The sequence below is a fragment of the Bidens hawaiensis genome, unplaced genomic scaffold (assembly GCF_021521415.1).
Source record: "Bidens hawaiensis isolate Kalapana, Puna unplaced genomic scaffold, B.hawaiensis_p1.1 tig00012972_1, whole genome shotgun sequence".
NCBI classification, from domain to species: domain Eukaryota; kingdom Viridiplantae; phylum Streptophyta; class Magnoliopsida; order Asterales; family Asteraceae; genus Bidens; species Bidens hawaiensis.
In genome coordinates, this window is record NW_027492086.1 from 446857 (window position 1) to 456723 (window position 9867).

At 35.8% G+C, this 9867-nt stretch overlaps 1 pseudogene; it reads right to left on the reverse strand.

The window, feature by feature from the left end:
- Window positions 1–2241: 2241 nt before the first annotated feature.
- On the reverse strand, window positions 2242–9427 carry LOC143542785 (putative RNA-dependent RNA polymerase 5; annotated as a pseudogene).
- Between the last annotated feature and the right edge of the window lie 440 nt (window positions 9428–9867).

Sequence of the window (9867 nt, forward strand, 5' to 3'; positions counted from 1 at the left end):
AGGTCGTCTAACAAGCTTGCTCCAAAGTAATTTGGGCCGTATAGAATTTTGAAGATGATCGGGCCAGTAGCTTATCAACTTCAGCTACCCCCAGGTTTCCTGATACATGATGTCTTTCATGTTAGTCTTTTGTGAAGATGTGAAGGGGCTGCTGGAGCGCCAAACCCGGTAGTTCTAGACGACACCGTTTTTACCCCTCCTGTGCCTCAGACGGAGTATGTTCTGGACGAAAGGGTCATCACTAAAGGAAAATATAGGCCGAGAACCGAGATACTTGTGAAATGGGTCGGTAAGAGCCGCGACGATGCTACGTGGGAAACAAAGTGGAGGTTTGCCAAGGCTTATCCCGATTTCAACCTTGCGTACAAGTTGAATTCAAGCGGGGTGGATTGTTACGAACCCGCCGAGTCAGTGGACGTGTAGTAAGGCAAGGGAGCCATTCATGCAACCCATGCATCTTGCTGCACGTGGGGAATTGGTTTTAATAGTTAGTTTGTTTACTTCTTCAGGTTATTTATTTACTTTTTCAAAGTCAGTAGGTTGTGTGAGGAATAAAGGGAATCGTGGGCCATGTCTGGTTTCCCATGTTTACATGTTTTTTCCATTTTAGTAGGTAGTAAAGTAGTTGTGAAGTTTCTTTGTACCCTTTATAAGGGATTTTCATTGTTTTGATTAAGCATTCAAAAAATTGTCTCAATACTTCTTCCTTAATTTCTATCTCACTTCCTTCTCTTTTTGCTTAAACCGATCAAACCACATCACTTCACCGCCGTGGTTTGCCTTTCAGTCGCCGGAGTTGAACCAACGTATTTGACATCAAAGCCGGAATGAAGAGAGATGGGCCGCGAGTGGCGTTTGAGGGATGGAATTTTTGTAATGAAGTTGGAGTTTAAGCCCCGGCGATGGATAGTCCACGAGCTGCTGATTGTTTCGATCTTGTTTCCACCGGTAATGATGGTTATGGTGGGAGGTTGGAGGGTGGAGAAGATGATGGCTTAAACAAGGTATAAAAGATTAAAAAATTAAAAAAAAAATAATTACGAAGTAGGCATGCCAACTCATCCGACTCAATTAAAAAATATATAAAAAAAGCCATTTGAGCATCTCCACTAACGACATTAGTCGTCGGTTAGCGAGGAAGTGATAAAAACAAATAAGGTGAAAGCTGGGAGTGGTGGAAGACAAAGTGAAAATTAAGAGTAATATTAAACAAGTGAAAGTTTGGAGTACTAAAAACCAATATCTTTTCTTTTTTTTTTTCAAACGGCAAAATTCATTAAAACAACTAACAGCTAACAAGACGATAAAAATCAACAAACAAACAAAAATTACAACAATGAATCACACCAATATTTCCATAAAATGATTTCAGGAAGTAGATTCGTTCTTTTATCCAAATATATCCAAGATTTTATATCCTTCACCGTTTTGAAAAGGTAAGAGAGTTTGTTAGAAAAAAACAATTAACTTTATTTCTAATCTTTCAAATACAACACCTTGTGAGGATGATACCGTATAACACATTATTCTCCCTGTGACCCATAATGCCTGCCATGAAGTTTGATCAAGTCACGCACCGAGTATGCATGCATCCAAAACTAATATGGCAAAGTAAACACGTAAGAAGATGACCACTAGATTTTTTTTATATAATTTCCACATAACCTACAAGTCACTTATCCCACATCAATGCTTTTTGGATAATCCCACTAGATTCAAGAGCTTATCCATTTCCGCCTTTCAAGTGAGAATGATAATCTTTTTTGGAATTCAACCTTCCACTTCATGACAAAGTTAGCAGGGAATTTGAAGTAGCGAACAAGAGATTCTTCATAGAAGCAACCGACAAAATACCAGACGCGTCGTTGGAACAAACCCATTGGTCCAGATGATGCTAAGAAAAATATGAGTCAACATGTTCAAACAGTTAGATTATTCTCAGGCCTGGCTTCACTAAGATACAAGGAAGTTTTCTTCCAACATGTTCAAACGGTATTGTCATTAACCATCTCATAACACATGGACATGACCAAACAATACATAATTAACACCCCCACGTCCGACGGCCAGACGCATAGAGGATTCAGGATTTCAAGTCATCGGACGTCACCCATCAACCTAAACTTCGAATTCCATGTCTTCACATATATACAACTTCATACCCGGTTAATGGTCATTGTTACTCTACAACATGCTATATTTACAGACACTTCCTAAGGGTACTTAGTAAACAAAGATAACTTAAAATATACCATCAAATGATGAGGATAGAAATGTGATTTCTCTTTCACCCGTATTCATACAGTGTACCTTCCGGTGATACGCACAAAGGGCTGAACCAGCAACTTTCCAAGCAAACCCACATTTTCCAACATCTTTTTGGCTTTTCGCCAAATCATAAGTAATATGGTAAATCGCAAGAGCTTCATTGTACACATCCTCAATGTTGCGCGTGCTATCTTTGAAATCCAAGGCGCCGTATAACATCTGGATCATAATTTATTAGTATTCGATAGCCTTTTTTGTTTTCTTAAATATCATTTGCAGGTATATTCAAATAGATGGTTCCATCATAATTAATCTTAAAAAGTATTAGAGGTGTGCATGGATCGGTCATGAGCTCAAACCCAACCAGATACCCAAAATTCGGGTTTAAGTTTTTGAAAACTGTTCGGTTTCGGTTTGGGTGCGGTTCGTTTCGGTTTTACCATTTGGGCTTAAAACCACTTTTAGGCCGAACAATTGCTTATTACCTATTTAGGCTAAAATATTTGGGTTACACTGTTTATTAAATTCTTATAAATTATTTAACATTCAAAATAAAAAATTAAAATCCATACATTCGGTTTGGTTCGGGTTTTTCAGTTTTAAGAAATCAAAACCTAACCAATAATTCGGTTTGTTACGGAAATATGAAACCAAACCATAGGTTTTTGTTTGAATTCAGTTATTTTGGTTTAACCCGAAACAAACCGAATGCATGGATTTTAATTGTCTACGTGGCACTTTCATAGGTTTTGCGATAACAACATAATTACATAAACACTTGACATATTGGGTTAACCGTCTCGCTCCCGCTAAATCTGGTATACACTACGTACAAGTATTATGTGATTCCCTAGTTAAAATTTGTTCTTTATTAAACACATCCCTATTTTCAAATAATTTATGTGCCAGTCCAAATTTATTGTAAACAGTTAGACAAATATATATACCTGCTTATACTTTGTGATCACCCTGCTGCAAGCATCTTTTTTCGATTGATCGTTTTTTGTCAATGCATGTGCCATCTCTTGTCTATAGGTTTGGTATCTTTCGTCCCATATAATCAAGCAAGAATCAGGAATGTTGACGTTGAATTGTGGTAATTTCCAGATTTCTGCACAAATTCAAGAAAAAAATGGTATAAACTAAAAAAAACTTAATGAAAAGGAAATAAAGACAATAGTCAGCAGGCTCACCTTGCATTGGTAACTTCTCATTTTTACTATTCTGAAATTCATCAAAAATCTTTCCAAGAATAGAAGTCGAGTGATATTCTGGTTTTCGACCCATGTGATGAGGATATCGTGTTGCCTTTAAATTATTAGGAATTTCCACCTGTTGCAGGAACAAGTGCTAAAGATAGATATCGCCATATTGGTGTAAAACATAGGTAAAAATACAGAAATAACCTTTTTGCCACTTTTAGCCGCATCTAAGACATCGTAATACAAGTCAATCAAATGCAACATTTTGTTCTTAATAGCATCTTTTTCATTATCACCATCTTGCAATATTAGATACCGATCCATAAACGCCATCCAACTATGGGCTGCAGTTCCAGCTGCACTACTGTATTGGTACAAAGTGTTTGTTAAATCACACCAATAAACACCCATTAAAGGCCACTGGTTAACCGAGTATTTGTAGACCCCAGTTATAAAAGGAAGTATACAGAAAATGAATGCACCTGTGTGTTCTTTTTGAAAAAAGTAGTCTAAACAACTCACTCTCCAATTCTTCAGATGTTAACTCACTCAGTTTCTTACTAGGCGCGCTTGGTGTCGAGTAAATGCGTGTCCACGGCTTACACGGTTTGAAGTAATGCAACAGCTGGCAACAACAATGTTAAACAATAAATTAGTAACAAACTATCATCATTGATCATTTTTTTATAAGATAATATTAACCTGAGGGTTTCTCGAGACCCAATACATATCCCCATCAAAATCCCCATTTCCAATTTCATTTGCCACTGATCTTTTTCCTTTTGTGGAAAAGAATATACCGAACTTACAATTTCCAATATAATCTTCTAACTCCTTCACATACCGAGCGTTTAAAACGTGTACATCCCCAAAATGAAGGGCCGGATTCCTATACACTAGAACCTTGCCCGATATCTGCCCATTCTCACTGCATTTTTAAACAAAACTTATGAGTGTAATATTTTGAAGATGTACTTAAATTAAAAATGAATATTTACAGAATAACGCAAACTTCATCACTATTTAATATTCCCGTAGGATCTGCTGTTCCGTATAAATAGAAGCTTTCAGTTAGTGGGATTTTTCCTTCACCAAGTCCTTTTCTCTCTTCTTTAGCCAGCTGAGATAAACGACGCTGAAAGAATGGTTCGGTAAGAGGAATCCGAGCCCCGAACATCTCCATGCAAATTCCAGAATCATCTATATTTTTATAAATGCTAGCGACTGCAAAAGAAACATGGTGATTAATAAGGATTAAGGATGTTTTGAAAAAGAATTGGATAAAAAATGGAAATAATTATTTGAATGCTTAATTACTTCGAAAAGCTGCACGAGGGTCGAAGGATACCCTTTGAAGTTCTTTTAAGGTGCTCGATAGTAAGTCCAAAAAATATTCGTTTGGGACACCTCCAATGGTTAGAAGTGCTATCAAATTCTTTGATAGTTTAACCTCATATGGTCTATGACTGCAAAAAAACAATTGGGAAGGGAGGGGGGCGTTTAATGCCCTTCTTTAAGAAGCGAAGGAACATGAACAGATATCTCGTTTGTTCATTTATGTTTGTTTATTCGCATTCATTTATAATCGTTCATATGTATTCACTCGTTTGTATATTAATTCAAATTCAATACTAATATTAGTTTAATACCAACTTGATTTTCATATTTTGAACCCTTTATTTACTTTTGAAATGTTGGATGCAAAGATGATGATATTTATTGCAGTCTTTAATTTGGATATTCACGTTTAATTTGGATATTCATTTTCTTAACGAACGAACATGAAAAAGATCTATTTGTTTAGGTGTTTGTGTTCGCTCATTTGTTCAGTTAAAGATAAACGAACGAACACGAACAAGCCCCATTCGTGCCCATTCGGCTCGTTTACAAGCTTACATGAGATGAAAGATAAAAGAATCATACGAAATGTACCTTACAGAAACTATTTCAATAGAATTAAAAGATTCCATATCTGACAACTTTGGATCTTTCCTAACCTTAATCATCGATGTCCTGACCTGAATTGTTCTTGGTTTAAGCTAACAAAATCATTTGAAAGAAAAATGTTAGTTTCTACATAAATTGCTTATAATAAGATTATTTAGTACCGTCTTGTTAACAAGAAGAGTTCCTTTAACAGCAGAACCCTCATGAAACAAACGACACTGGATCAGCAACGGCTGGTATGGTAAAATCAAAATAAAGTAAAAAGTTATCAACTTAGTATAACTAACCATATAGACCATGAAGCACTGATTCCACTTACCGTTTCTCTAACTAAGCCTGCTGTTACAGTCTCGGTTGAATAAGGTCAAACTTCTGTCAACAGCAACAAATTTACCAAAGATGTCTCTATATTATAGAGTTATGTATGTACAAGTAATGCAAAGAGAATAGCTGCTTTTAAGTTTTAAGCTTTTAACCTCGTAATCTTTATCTTTTGGATACTTTGCATTATGAAAGTCGTTTGGGACCAAGACAGCTAGATCTTCAGATATGAACCCGGTCCCGTCTGTTTGTATCAATGGTTCTCCATCTTCATCACACACAGTAAAACCCTTTTCATTCTGCAATCATCATAAAGTTTGACTTTTCCAGTATCAGAACACAAGTCAAAGGGTGATAACTGATAAAGATAGTTGACTACTTAGAAGAAAAGTCAAGAAGCCATACCATGCAAGGAATGTCTTCAATTTCTTCTACCGTCACTGAAGCAAGATCAACTTGAAGCTTTATTGTGGTAGATAGTATAAGAGAAAGCCTACATTACATATAAGAACATTACAAGTGTCTATATATAGGGCTGTAACCAAACGTTCAGCGAACGGTTCGAGAACCATTTGGCAGGAAGTTCGTTTGCGTCCATTCGTTTAATAAATGAACGAACATGAACAGAGGCCACATTCGTTCATTTGTGTTCGTGAACGCTCGGTAATGTGTTCATTTATGTTCGTTTACGTTCGTTGTTTATGCTTGTTAGTTAAAGGTTTGTTTTATATTTTTATGATATTTTATTTGTAATAACCAACCTAACATTTAAATCTTATAATTTTAATTTTTATGTTCAGTTCACTTTGTTAGAGGTTTGTTTTATAAAGTCTTGCTTTCCTAACAACAAATCTAACTTGTGATCCGTTTACATTATCAGAATAAAACCACCGATTGGGGATGATTATGCTTATGACTATTATTAACGATTTATCTCAAGTGCTTAACTTTATATTTAGTTAAGGTGACTATGTCTAATGTTTTGGATTAAGAATGCTGTTTTTTTCCCCTTAAATGGTGCATGTTCGTTTGCACTCGTGAACCAGTTCAATTCCTTAACGAACAAACACGAACAAGATTTTCCATTCAGTTAGCGTTTATGAGCCGTTCTTGAACAAGTTTAATACTAAACGAACGAACATGAACAAGGCTTCTTTCGGTTCGGTTCGGTTCGTTTGCAGCCTTATCTATATATGCATTTACTTAATTTTGAACCGTTTACTTATTGTTAATGGGTCATCTTTGATGTACTAACCTAGCATTGTACTTGGCTATGGTAGAAACTGTATGCAAATGCATGAAGAGACACCATACATCATGAGTAGTTTTGTAACTTGTTAAGAAAGTGTCTCTATCATTACATGGTGCAATAGATTCCCTTTTAACAAAATAGCATTTCACGGATGACCCTCGTTTCTTGTACTCTTTTCCCTTAGTTTGCCTTTCTTTGCCCTCGTCTTTGAATACTGAGATATCAAAATATTAAAAAAAATAAAATAAAATAAGGGTTGTCATACATAAGATACCAATAGCACATTTTGTACCGGCTAAAGTTGCATTTTATGAAATTACCAAAAAAGCGATAACATGTTAGCCCGACAAGAATCCCTGCTTCTGCAATCACTTCATAATTTCTCCAAGTCATCATGTCTGCAGCCTCTGCGAACTTGACAATCAACACGTTTTCGTCTCCTAGTTCCCTTTGCAGGTGAGTTTTTCGGTTATCAAGACATGGACCCTGAATTATTATATGGAGATTAAATTACATAAACAAATAATAAGCCATTGACAAATAAGACTTTATAACAATTAAAAGATATATAAGGAAATAGTTTGACTCAAATAAGTAAGTAGTAAACATCAAGAACATTTAAATCCTTTATAACAATTAAAAGATATAGAGGAGATAGTTTGACTCAAATCTCCCATAAGTCTTATATGGCATTCTTATTGTTGCATAGATTGTGTGGAAACAGGGTAAGATTATTATCCAAGGTTAAGTTTTATGTGAATTAATCAACACTAGCATTCCAGGTCACAAGTGAACTTCAAAGAAAACACTTCTAGAATTATAAATTAAGCATGTAAAGGCAATATCTAATATTTTTGTTCTGAGAACATTTGTGTATTTCTATATAACCAAGCACAATATATAACTTATGAATCATCCTCTGTCATAACTCATAACTATTGATAGTGAGAGCAGAAAACACAAACCTTAAACTGGTAACTACCATCAGAACTCACATAACAATAATAAAAGTGTGTCTTCCCGGAATCCCAGTCAAGATACTGCAATTAAACAAATAAACAGAATGGCATCATATTCAAACTCATGACATCCAATTACTACCCATTGTTACAGAAAACGGGAAATAGGATCATGTACCATGGCTCTATCAGACAGTTGGCAGTTACGGCTGCCGAATTTTCTCCACATCCAGTCCTCAAAATCAAACATTTGCAACGATTTCAATGAGTTTATTTCGATTGCGTCTTCAACAGAGACACAATCATCTAACTTGTTCCTGCATGAAAAGTTGGGTGGAGTAATCACGATAATACACAATCGCACAAAAAAGGGTCCATCAGTAGCAACTAACTAACCTCCCAATGTAACTATGTAACATAAATAACTTCCTGAATTCCAGCTCAGCAAGAATCAGTGACTGCGGGCTTATTTTGTAGGTTCTAGTTGGAGAACCAAATGAGGTATACAGTTTCTTTTCAACCAGAGTACTACAATTTCTATCCCTTGAAGGGCCAAGGAAGTTGTGGTCCACTTGGTTACCATTTGAACCAGAATTTGGTGTAAACAGTTTCGTTTGAACTGGTGAACCACAATCGCTAGCCCTTTGAGAGCCATAGTAGTTCTGGTCCACTTGGTTGTTACCATTTGTGCCCTTTGAACTAGAACCAGGTGAAACACTGTGGCTGACAGGTGGGCCGTAAGCAGGAATTTCGTCTCTCAAACTAGAACAAGATAAGCCGGAATGGGTGGTGTTTGCAGGACTCTTATTAAAGCAAGGTGATTCAAAAAACTTTTCCAAAGTTGGAGATTGATATAATAATGCTGCATTTCCTGTATTAGAAAATCAATTTGACAGAAAACAATGATTATGAAGTACTAAATTACCCCGAAAAGCATGTAAACATCTTGGATATTGAGTAAATAAAATACTAAATCATGATAAAGTTTTGTTATAATTCATATAATGTACTTTCTGTATAATAATTCAAAATGCTATAATAATCTAGTGGTGTGCTTGAAACCAAAAATACCAACCGAAATCTATAATAATCAGTTAGTTACACTTACTAATTAACAAAATGATTTAGGGCAAAATAAAATATTATTTTAGCCCCAGCTTGAATGGCAAAACCGAACCGAACCTAAACTCACTTTGAGGAGTCGTACAGTTTGTAGAGGAAGAAGACGATAGGCGAATGGTCTGGGCGGAAGTAGAATGTCCGTACTGCTTGACCATATAAACAATGAATCCACTGAGATTATATATCGAAGTCGAGGTCGAGCTGATTCGCTTCAAGACGTCAACGGCGGACTCTTCGCTGATCTTCGAAAGAGACTTCCGAGCAGCCACGTCCGGCATTGGAAGAAGCTTCTGTACGCATATCTCCTTGATCAGCTGGTTTACCGATAACGGAAGCGTCACTTCTACTTCGTTCATCGAAATAGTTACTATGTGTGAGTGTGCAGCTTGCAGAATGATTTTGAATAATAATAATAATAATAATAATAATAATAATAATACAAAACTTTCTCGCCTTGAACATTACGCTTACGCTCAATCTGTGGTTCTATCATACCTTAAGATTCAGTTTGGACTCGAGAGTGTATTATCAAAATTATCTTTTATAGGCAACAACGGTTCTTCATCCGACATAAGGCTACCGAATCTCGATATCTATCGGTGTAACAGTTAGTCATAAAACAACATTTTTTAATAGCTTTAATCAGAATAAAGGATATTATTAATTAGCGCAAAGTAAGATATTGTATTTGAATATTACGCTTACGCTCAATCTGTGGTTCTATCATACCTTAAGATTCAGTTTGAATAATAATAATAATAATACAAAACTTTCTCTATTTATAATCTGACGAACC